The sequence below is a fragment of the Culex quinquefasciatus genome, chromosome 3 (assembly GCF_015732765.1).
Source record: "Culex quinquefasciatus strain JHB chromosome 3, VPISU_Cqui_1.0_pri_paternal, whole genome shotgun sequence".
Lineage (NCBI taxonomy): Eukaryota > Metazoa > Arthropoda > Insecta > Diptera > Culicidae > Culex > Culex quinquefasciatus.
Window position 1 is genome coordinate 132,498,593 of NC_051863.1, and position 12,840 is coordinate 132,511,432.

Here is a 12,840-nt window from a genome sequence, read left to right on the forward strand (position 1 = left end):
ATCCTGCTCCTGGTGACGCCAAAGCAGGAAAATCCACGTCCGTGTATGCTGGTGGTGTTTTGCGACGATTTGGTTGGTGCCTCGTCGTCGCTTGCTGCCGAATTTTTACAAACTCAGCTCGTTTTGGGCAGCTCCGATTCTTGGTCGAATGGTCGCCGCCGCAATTGAAGCATTTCGCTTCGATGTTCTCGTTGATTGTTTCGCAAGCTTGAGTTTTGTGCTCACCTCCGCAGGTTGCACAACGACTCTTGATGAAACAGTTCCTTCCACCATGTCCAAACTGCAAGCAGTTCGAACATTGCGTCACGTCACGGTGCACTGGACGATAACGTTCCCAAGTCACGATGATGTTGAAAATTGCCCGAACTGCTTTCAGCTCAGACGGCGTTGTCGATCCTTTCTCGAGATGAACCAGGTACAGTTGATCACGATACTTGATGTCCTTGTTGTGTCTCGTCATCTTGAAGACTTCGATTACGTTCAACTTCAGAGTTTTGAGCTCTTCTTTCAGCACACTCACATCCATGTCGTACAGGCCTCGGAGGACCTGTTTCATGGGGCGTTTACCTGGATCGTCATGGCTGTAGTATTCAATCTTTGTGTTGTTCAGGAAATCCCGAACGTAGTTGTAATCCTTTCTGGTAGGTAGCAGAATTTTGAGTCCATCAGCACACAAGCGGATGGAAGCTCGTAAAGCACCAGATTTGATAAACCCGGTCAGCCACTTTCGCACCGAATCCGATGACGATGTTTTCACAAAAATGGGTGGCAACTTTTCCCGTCGTTCAAATTCTTCTTTCTCGCTCACGTCCACAGGGAGGGTAGCGAACTGGTTTCCAGACGAATTTTGAGCGTCCTTGCTCAAACTGCCTGGCTTTGCAGGTAGCGCTTCGGCATTCTTTAGCTTCTTCAAATCTGCCGATCCTGCTGGTGAGGACCGCCTCTTTTTCTTGCCGTGAGGCATTTTTGCACTTTTGAAGCACTTTTTTGATTTGTGAGGGACGCACGTCTGACTCGCTTCTCTGCTGATCGCAGACTATGATTCAGTTCATTATTGTTCATTGTAAAACCAAAATTCCGAAATTCGATCATTTTGACAGATAGTTTTACCGATTTTTGAAAAATGTGGGTAAAAATTGAATAACATAATTTTGATTTTATTTTAAGACGTTGAATCAAATTTGCAATGGAAAAGTACTTCACATAAATTTTTTCACGGTCATGACCAAGCTTAACCATTTCTGTAAAAACAATCCGAAGAGATCAGAAATCCTATAAATTTTCCTTCAAAGATATTCAACATATACCAATGGTTGCTGAGACAGCTAGAGATCCTTAAGTAAGAGATAAGACAACTTTTGGTGAGTGTCTCGAAATACGTGTCAACGTTGCAACGACAGCTATGTCGTAGAAATCCCCATCCCTGATTGGTTGGGAAAATGTAAACATTACTTGATTGGTTGAGATAGCGACATCTACAGATGTGAATTAACCCTAAATATGGATCGTGTATTTCTATTGGTTGGTTCCACTGAAATGGTCCAATCAAATGGTCTTATTTTAAATGAGTGTAATGGCGCATCTTTTGAAGGATCTTTAGACACAGCCTTCGAATGAAGTTACACAAGAAAAACGAGGTTTCTCAACGTCACCAAAATAGCGTTGATTTTTTAAGTGAAGATGACGAAAAATTAAAGTATCGTGAAATTTTCCGATCCTCCGAATAAAAATTTATTCAATGTTTGCAAATAAAACTTTAAAAGGCTCAAAAACATCAAATGTTTACTATATCAAACATTTGGGTTAATTTGAAAGTTTTAAAAATATGTTTAATCGAAAGCATAGAAAATTTCACTATACTTTCAGTTATCTACATAGAATTCCTGATAGATAGTTTGATTTATTGTTATTTTTTATTTATTGTTTAATATGCGAAGTACAATTTTTACGTTCGAAAAGTCTAATTGAATAATGGTAATTTTTTAAGAGCACATCTTTTTTTTCTTAGGTGTCCTAAGCAAGGCCTACAACTTTGCAAATAACACCAAATTGATCAGAAAATCTTGCCAAATTGTATGAAAACATGTATGGACGATCTAATGATGCAAAATGATTTCTTTGGTCATAGAAAATCGTGCACACAAAGTTTCACAGAACAAAAAAACAAAGAAAATCGTTTTCCGCGCATTTTTACAAAATTCAAAAATTAAAGGGGTCCAACCACCCTTCCGTCACGAGATATCGAGAAATGGACCTTGAATTCGCGATCAGTGCCCAAAATTACCTTTAAGGACAAAGTTGCACGTAAATCGAAGATGCGTTGAGGCAACTGCTGTGTGCGGAAAATGATCCATATTTTCTATTGAATGTTTCCCATGAAAACTGTCCAGCGATTGACTTTTTTATAATATATGGAAAATATTCTGCACGCACTTGGTTCTGGGCAATAAAACAATTTAGCACAACCCACATGCTCGTTTGGCGAAACATGTGTTTACTTGCGAATTCCATCATAAGTTTACTAGTTTGATTTTATGTCTCATTCATAAACGCTCCATGAGGCTAGAATGATCGCAAAAGATCAAAGCGACGCTGCAACTAGGGTGAGCTGTTTTGTATTGCACCTTAGTGGAAATAAACCTGTTTTCGTCACACTAAGCTTTACGACCTACACAGTAAAAAAAATGTATAAATTTGGAAGGATTAATTTTGGAAGGTTGAATATAACCTCCTTATGATGTAATTTTACCTCAATTTAGACTGAAGAAGTGACTTTACACCAGAAAAGTGGTAAAATTACACAGTTTCAGAGGTAAAATTACAGTTTTTTTTCTTACATAAAAGATGTAATATTATTATGATTTTTGCCTTCCTCACCTAACTGAGTCAAGGCTATAAAATCACTCGAAAAATGAACTTTTTAAATACGACTCCTAGATATACCTTCACGTATACCTATCGACTCAGAATCAAATTCTGAACAAATGTCTGTGGGGATGTGTGTAGACATGATATTTTTTCCACACGATTATCTCAGAACTGGCTGAACCGATTTTGGCCGGATCCGCCTTATTCTGATCGATTTGGGGTCCCCTAAGACCCTATTAAATTTTATTCTGTTTAGTGAAGTACTTTTAAAGTTATGCCAAGAAAAAGTTTTTTTGTAGCTACAAAAAAGGGTGATTTTTGCATAACCTCAAAGGCCGGGTCTTTTTGCTTACGTGTGAGAGTCGCGCAGCATGCGTAGGGATTTTGGTCTGACTACACGGGGGATTGGCAGCCACACCCCCTTGCATGCATATCGCCCGTTTGCCGCATTGCTTAAGCAGTGTCTGCGTTTCTTCAGAAAAAAAATCTGTATTAATTATGTTGCTGCATAATTTTGTCTCGACAAAGATTTACACGAACTTTTTACTGAAATATATAACTCATGAGACTTTTCTCCTTTATTTTGGAGAGTTGGTAAAAAAAAGAATTGAAAATTGCTGTTCAAGTAAAACCAATAATTATAAAAAAATAAATGAAAAAAAAATTAAAAAGAATTTAAAAAAACTCTTAAATTAATTTGTAAATACAACCTAAAATACAACATGAATGCGAGGAAGGCACCAACAACCTTAAGGTGGATTAAGTAACGTTTTTTACTGTGTATTCTCGTCACTTTTGCAGCTATCCGGTTTTACATTGAACATCGAGCACACTTAATTTTAGAAATTAACCCATTTATCGGAAACCAAAAGTTATAAGAAACAATTTTTATTCAGAATTAAAACACAAAAGACCAAATTAAGAAAACATACCTTTTAATGACATTCATATGCAACATTGTGCACTTTTGCGCCTCTGTAGCCAGAATAAAAACGCGTAAACTCGGCAAGGCTGCTGAGTATTTGCATTTAAATTAATCGTCCTCCCTTTCGGCAGGGCGTCGGCAAATTTGATAAATTGTAACAACGGGTCGGCACTTGACATTTGGTGCGTTTACGCCATTTACAGCTATAACACGCTTGCAAAGTGGAGCAATTGCTGAATTAATGAGATTCTACAATTATTTGCAACGTTGTGCGTTTGAAGTCTGCCGAGCCTCGAGTATGTTGAAGGAAATCGATGTGTGCAAGAACTGAAATTGGAACCGAAAAAAACGGCCGAAAACAAAAACGTAAAAAAACGGTTCCGTTCATTTGGTATAAACAACTTTGCAAAATAATCACAGTTTGGCGTAGTACATTCCACAATCACTGGTGGCTGCTTGTTGGTTGATGGTTTCATATTTTATTTATATCAAAACGTGAGCCAAATTCCATTTACTAACTGAACTGCGCCGCGCCGAGTGCGGATAATAACATTGTCTTTCCGGATCGGTGTCAAAGTTACGTAAATATAAAATATAAGCCCAATTAAGCGGATAAGTTTGGTTTACAGACAGCAGTGGCAAAGTTATGTATTTCCTTTTGAAGCCTTAACTGTTTCAGTGCAGAACGATGATCACTTTTTAGTGTAATTTTTGTCTTAACTTGAGTAATGTTCTATTTTTTGAAAATGTTTTAGAGGGTTTTTTTTAGATTTAGCCCATTATGGTTTTTTTTACTATCATTTATTTTGCGTTTTTCAATAATATTCAGGTAAACTAAAAAACTGGTTGTCATAAAAATTCTTTGCAAATGTTTCCAAAATTTTATCTTGAAAATGATGAACTAAATATTTGTAGGCCTCTATTTAGCTAATTTACTAGAAATAGTTAACTCAAAAAATGCCACCGAGGCCGAATGGGATCGAATTAGAGCGTCCAATTTCCCGGGGTTACAAAATTCCCGGGAAACGGTAAATTTTCAACAAATTTCCCGGGAAATCGCGGGAATTCCCGGGAAATTTTAAATTTAACGAAATTAATCTGCTCCTGTTTCTGATTAATATTTTGCAACAGAATTGTATAGAACAGCAACTCTAATGGCCAAAATGAGCGAGAGGATCAATTAATGGCTTGACTGCTTGTAAAAAAACATGTAACTTTGAGAAAACATATAAATTTTTAAAAGAATTATTCTGTCTTTAAAAACGGATCAAATAAAAACAAAATTATTAGTATTTTTTGTTGAGAAGTATTTTTTTAAATCAAGCGTTGGACAGTGAAAATATATGCTCCACAACAATAAAATTGCTTTTAAATTTGTCTCGGTGACCATAAAGTTGAAATGGAAGAAAAATCATGCACTTATTCCAGAACAAGTATTTTCAACTTGTAAATAAATGGATAATCATTGAATTTGCCTCAAAAATCTAATTTCTTGTGCTATTCAACTTAAAACACTATTTCATGAAATCACAACTCAAAATTTTAAAATATTGGAAGCGAGTTTTTGAAATATGGTTGCATTCTTTGGGTAAATTTCATATGATACAACGTTGTTTTTTGAAGATTTTTCATGGTTCCTTGGTTTTTATGGTATGATTTTAAATATATGGTTATTGCAAACTTTGCACCAAATTCTCCACTTGTGCAAATAATAACTGCACACAAAACATTTGCACACTGAAAATCATACCCCACATATTTTTTCCGGGAATTCTCGCGAAACATATAAGCAAACAATATTCCTAGTTGTGAATGCTTCAGAAATAAATATTATCTGAATTAAAGCTTGACATGAAATTTACAGACAAGCTGATTAGTTCAATATGAACAGTAGATTGAAATGAATAAAATCAAATGAAGTTTTCTAATTATTATTTTTTGTATAATTTCAAAACATTGGAGCCAAAAAGGTAGGAAAATGAATACTTCCGCTTGTATTTCGGGAATTCCCGGGAAATTTACAAATTTCCCGGGAAACGGGAAATATTGTTTTCCGGGAAATCCCGGGAATTCCCGGGAATTTTTTTCCCGGGACGGGAAATTGGACGCTCTAGATCGAATCCAGGCCAACTAAGATCGATACAAATATTGTGCAAAACATTGCACAGACAGCTATCACAATTTTACCCCAGATGGTGGTACACCCCCAATCATCAACTAGTGCTTGCCATCAACCCCACGTGGCATCACGTACTGCGTGCAATTCTCCGATCAGCAAACGGCAGCATCAAACTTGTCATCCATAAGAAACATGTTTTACAGCTTTACTGGGCCATATCATCCCGCCAACCCTTAACCGACCACGTCTCCGCGTTCATCGGCGTCTTCACCAGGAAATTTCCGCTGCAAGTCGCAGCCTGCTCTGAGGCCCAGTTTTTGCCGGCATCGGCTCAACACGCGTGTTTGTTTATTTTTCCCTTTTTCTATTTTAACTCTCAAACTGTAAAATTGTAGGTATTATGTTCTGTTTATTTGCTTTAATTTTGTGTTTTTTTTTAAATCATAAAAAAAATTAACGGCTGTTTAAGCTTTCAACATGACTGATTTTGAATATCTGTTCACTTCACATTGTGCTTCCATAATCAAACAGTTCTTTTAAACCTGCAAAAACAAATGGTAATATTATATGAAAATATTTCATAACACTAAAAATAATTACAAGTCAAACTTGTTTCAGCTCTTAAACAAAAAAGTAAAGATGTTTGTTCTCCTCGAAAATCGAAAATCTTTTGTAATTTTAGTTGAAACAACTCAAAAATTCAAATATTTGGAGTTTTTTTTATATGTTTGAATTTTTTGACATCTTTCAAACAATACGAAGTAGTTTTACAATGATTTCTAAAAGATTCTACTTTGTCACATGGTTTTCAGCGTGCACGTGCACTTTTCAATTTTCATCAAATTTGATGAAAGTGAACGAAACGTAAAAAAAAATCTCAATTTTCCTTTGGCAGGAAGGGGTTAATTAGGGCAGAAGGTTAAACAAGAGATATTTTCAGTTTTGAATGCTTTTGAAATTTATACACTAGTTGTTCGGTAACTGGGCGTTGTTTAACTGGGCTGCTTTTTAACTGGGCGCTCGATAACTGGGCCGTAGCCCAGTTAAAAAGCAGACAAACGTCAAAAACCAAAACAAACCAAAATGACCGAGGGGTTAATGGATGCAAAAATCATATTCAATAAATAAAAAAACGTTACTTAATCCACCTTAAGGTGGTTGGTGCCTTCCTCACATTCATGTTGTATTTTAGGTTGTATTTACAATCTGATTTAAGATTTTTTTTTATTTTTTTTTTCATTTTTTTTTATAATTATTGATTTTACTTGAACAGCAATTTTCAATTCTTTTTTTTAACCAACTCTCCAAAATAAAGGAGTTATATATTTCAGTAAAAAGTTCGTGTCAATCTTTGTCGAGACAAAATACAACATAATAAATACAGATTTTTTCCAGAAGAGACGCAGACACTGCTTAAGCAATGTGGCAACCGGGCGATACGCATGCAAGGGGGTGTGGCTGCCAATCCCCCGCGTGGTCAGACCAAAATCCCTACGCATGCTGTGCGGCTCTCGCGCGTAAGCAAAAAGACCCGGCCTTTGAGGTTATTCAAAAATCACCCTTTTTTGTAGCTACAAAAAAAACTTTTTCTTGGCATAACTTTAAAAGTACTTCACTAAACAGAATAAAATTTAAGAATACAATACAAGAATACAATTAAAGAAATATGAAAAGTGAGCATTGTAAATAAATTTGAGTAACTTTTATTTTTATATTTCAACTGGAAAATATTATGCATCGGTGGTCCCCTCGTTATTTTTTGTTCAGCCCAGTTAACGAGCAACATTCGGTGACTGGGCTACGTTCTCAGCCCAGTTACCGAACAATAAATAAATCTTAACATTAAATTTTCTGTCCATCTGATCAACTTAATGTGAAAAGTAAATCAAATAGAATAAAATCATATTAAGATTTTTTATCTGTATGTTTTCAAAATTGCTTCCAAAAAGTTAAAAAAAATGCAAAAATATGCAACCTTTGGTAAATGTTTCGGGAAACGGGAAATTTTTTTTTACGGGAAATCCAGAGAACTCCCATATTTTTCCCCCCTGGACGAGAAATTGGACGGTCCAATTACTTAATTATGTGACTTAATATTTTTCATGACACTAAATATTTTTCAAGACACTAAGGTAAAGGCAATGCCACAGACAAAAAACGTCGTATTTTTTTAAATGCCTTCATAAATTCATCAATTTGATTGCCATTTAAGCGTTTCGAGACCATTTTAACTTTTGATCAATTAAGCTTATCGAAATTGCATTTTAAGTATTTGTTTCCTCTATAATCTTCAAAATTTTCTCAAAAATGAAGGGACAAAATACAAAACATTGCTAAAATAAGAAATATTTGAAAAAAAAACTTATTCAACCGATTGTTAACTATTTAGAAGAGTTTGTATGCCGTTTGTTTTGCATTTTTACGTTGGATAAGGTTTAATCGAAAGTACTATGCTGCCCATGTTCGCATAAATGTCCCATATGCAAAAACAGCAAGCTGAGAAAAACGCAAGGCAAGTTTGTCCCACACATAACGCTACGTGTTAAGTTTTCACGAAAAAACTGAATTTCCTCCTGATTTCTGGAACAAAGTACAGGATGTTATAGGCTCTTTTGAAAGAGCACACGATTTTGAACCAAACTGCATCACTAACTCAAAAGTGATGAAAATGCATATGGGACATTTATGCGATCAGGGGCAGTATGGTGCCATTCTGTAAAACGAAGATATTTGATAATATTTAATAAAAGTTATGTAAAATTTGCTGTATAAAGGCAGCACAAAAAATGAAATTAAAAAATCATGTAAAATACTTTAAAATTTACAAATTAAGGTTTAAGCCCTTTCAAAGGTTACTCATTATTCTGAAATTTCCGAAAATATTTTTATTGAAAATTCCAGAAAATTGAACATTGAAATTTAAAACAATAATTTCGAGATATCGCTAGTTGAAAAAGATTACAATCAGAATAAAAAAAAAATCACTAAATTTACACTTTAGTATTCCAATCAACAAAGTTGGAAAAGGAATTGTAGGAAATATTCTCAGCTTTTTATAACATGTTTTGCTGGAGTGCTTTTCCTTTATAAACTATTTTTATATTGCAAAAAAAAAATCGGAAATAAATATCTGAAAAGGCCTATTACTTCATAAAACTTCACCATGTCGAAAATAATCAGCAAAGTCATTTTCGATTTTAAATTTGATACAGCATCTAAAAATAGTTTTTAAAATTTTGTTTGACAATATTTTCATAATTTTGTTTTTTTTTTTCAAATAAAATTCCAGCAAAGGCTTACCAAATTTATCTATTCAAAAACAAGTCAATACATTTCCATCGATTCTAACGAACGATCATTGAGGGTTAATTCCGCACGTTTTCCGAGTTGCATTCCGCGCTTCGGAAGTCGCTTTATTAAGAAAATATAAACACAAACACACACACACGTGCACGGCGGCGTCGCGACGCCACCGACTCCAAAAGGGACGGCTGCGATCAACTACGACGATCGGCGGCGGCGGTTCCCCGGTTGTGATGTGTTGAAAATGGCACCAGTCTAGTTCGGGCGCGACATACAAGCGGATCGCGCGAAAAAACGTAAAGATCGTCACCGCGAAGCACACAACCGATCGCGTGGAGTTTCGAACGAAGTTTTATGGTGTGTTGGGCGGAGAGTGAAGAAGAAAAAACGACGTGATAACTACTTATTGCTAAATTGGTAGTGTTTTATTTTTTGCTACGTGATCGAGTTGTGTAGATAAAGTAATTATGTGCTAACGGGTTTTGCAGAATGGCAATTATGTGGTTACAGTGATATTTAAGAGTGATTTGTTGTAAATTGAAGTGCAGATGTGAAATGAGGTGTTAAAAATCTAGAAGTCCAGTTCAAAATGAATTTATCTATTCTAGCTCAATAAAAATCTAGGCATGGTAGATTTACGCATTCAAGTACTTTTTAAATTAATTTTGATTTTCATAGACCAGCTTAAACGGCCCTCGATGATTGATTTTTTCATCAAATTTTAATAAAGATTATGAATTTAACAGTAGAGCTTAAAACCAAAAACCTGTACCAATTTCCTGTACACAAAATCAACCAAATTAATCTCGTTGCTGTTACAAAGCCAAACTCTCTTCCCCAAGAAACAGCTTGAAACGTGACTGAAAGAGCACGCGAACGCACATGCTGCAGTGCGGAGTGTGGTGTGACAAATCACGTGTCAAGAGTGCCAGCCCGAGGAATGCGACAAGTCCCGGGCCAGAAGATCACTCTGGGTAGACTTCTGCTGGTGCTGGCCGGTTAGGTGCGTTTTCTTGTTTGGCTTGAAAGGAGAGATTTTTCTTGTCTCAGAATGGGTGCAGCATGATGAATTCAGGTCAAAATATACAAAAATACAATATTTTTAACACGATTATATCAGAAAGAAATTTTGAAAATGCAAACTTATACTGTTTTTAATATTGCTAATATTTAAATTGGTCAGTTCAAGTATCTTCCTTTCTTCTTATTTTACATTAATTTGTTATTTTAAGTTAGATTCGAGCTTTTAAGTAAATCTGCCAAGAATCAATCTTATCAGTGGTACTATAATTTCTATCTTCAATATGTCCATAAACCCTAAACTTGAGTCATGGATTAAAATGAATATTTTTCAACTAGTAATGATTTACTCATGTTTTATATCTATAAAATATGTACTGACAATACCACGTATTTTATAAAAAAAAAGTTTTATCCACAGTTAATATAAAAATATTCGTTCAAAAATTGATATGTCGCCCAGTCCTTTGAAAGCAAATATCAGTAAAAAGGTTTAAAATTGAGTTATTTACGTCAAACGGATTTTAACTAAAGATTTCTACGTTTTTGCAAATCGACTTTTTGCTTGTCTAGTTTGATTTGATAAAGCTTTGTCTATGCATTTCCAATGCCAATAAAAGCCATTTTGCATCAATAGCTTTTCAATGCTAGGCTTCTTACAATTTTGCGGGCTGAGCATACAAAATGTACATGTGAAGCTCAAAAAATCTGTAGCTTGAGAAGTGAATTTCTCATCGATTTGGCGTATTTTGGCAAAGTTGTAAGTTAGGATACGAACTTTTCAGAAGAAAATTGGTACCAGGAATATAATTCCCGATTTTTAATTTTACTTTTTGTCATCAAAAGTTGAATTCTACCAATACATATTTTCTTAATTTAAAATTTAAAGAATAATTTATAGGGGACTTAAAAAGGCACTTTTTGCGCTAGGTTGGTTCAAACTCTGATAGTAAAGATTTTTTTTTAATTTGATTCTTATAAAATTGAAAATATTGTTGGACATTTTTTTTCTTTGAGTTGCAAAATAACACTATTTTTTCTTCTTAAGAAATCGCTGAAACTATTGATTCGAACTTTATAGTTAAAACATTAAACTTTTGTGAAATTGTCAAAAACATGAAAAAGTTAAAAACTTGAAATTACGGACCACGGTTTCAACATTTGAATAGAAAAAGTGTTTTAAAATGCATAAGTCACCTGTCCAGTTATTTTGTAATCATAAGTTTCCAAAATTTCTGAGTAACGTCATGATTCGAATTCCCGGACGCTTCGAATCCCAGACACCACATCTTGTTTTGTCAATTATTTGGATATAAGTTCACATTATGAATGTCAAAACTATGTTATTTGATGAATTCTAACATCAACTGTTATTTAAAGTTTGTTTGAACGCTGTAGATAATGCCAAAAAATAAAATAAAATATATTGTTAAGGTTCACCAAGAATGTGAAACATTTCACTGAAATATTTCATAGTCGTCCGAAGCACCGTGAAGGCAAAGCATGGCAAATTTATGGTTTTGATTTCCTTAAATTCTAGCAAATTTATGTATAAAATATCGATCGTTTTGATGTTAACAGCTTATTTGAGACCTAAAGGATGCCATTCACTAACATTTCAGTCCAAATTTGTGCAATACATAAGTTCAATCGAGTGTCCGGAATTCGAAGCAAAAGTGTCCGGATTTTGAATCAGCTTTTATCAGTATCCGGGATTCGAAGCACAACAAGTCATTTTAATTTTAAAATTCTGATGAAAAATTGTTAGAAAAGACATATTTCTCATGCATTCTCTTAAAATTTACTGTTTGTACTACATTCTGATGATATTTCTACATTTCCAATTTATTACATGATTTTTTGCCATCTATAACAAAAATGATATGCTACTAAGTGTCCGGATTTCGAATCATTACGTTATTGACGAAAATCTTATTTTTGTGTGAAAAAAAAGTTTTTGCGGTGCTAAACATTGCAATTTCATAAAAGTTCAAAATGTTTTTAAAAATGCCCAAACAAGCTAAATATGATTATCAATGCAGAAAAAGGCATTTTAGATTGTTTTGAGTTGCTTAGACTTCATAAACTTTGAAAAATATTTGCAACGGCCTAAGGCGGTGCTGTACATTGATATTTCATAAGAATTCAATGCATTTTAGATTGTTTTCAGTTGCTTAGAATTTCATAACATCGATGAAAAAAATAGCTGGAAAATGCAAAAAAAAAGTTTATAAAAAAAGTTTATAAAAAAAAGAAAATTTACTAAAATTAAAATGATTTTTAAATAAACCCGAATTGCTTAAAAGATTCTTAACGCAGAGTAGGGCATTTTACATTGATTTCCACTGATTGCACTTGATTTTCCATTAAAATTTTTAAGTTTTTTTGAAAACATTTTGTTTGCCCTCGGGCCGATTTTGAAAGGAAGGCGGGTGACAAAAAAGAGATTCGTAATAAATTAAACAGAAACAAATTGATTTAATAGCACAGTCCAACAAGATTTTGTCTCTGAGACGAGTATATATGTTCCTAGTAGAATTTTGCCTGCTGAATCTGAATCCGGGTCCAGAATTGCTCCAAATGGTCCCAATTTTGAGATTATCTC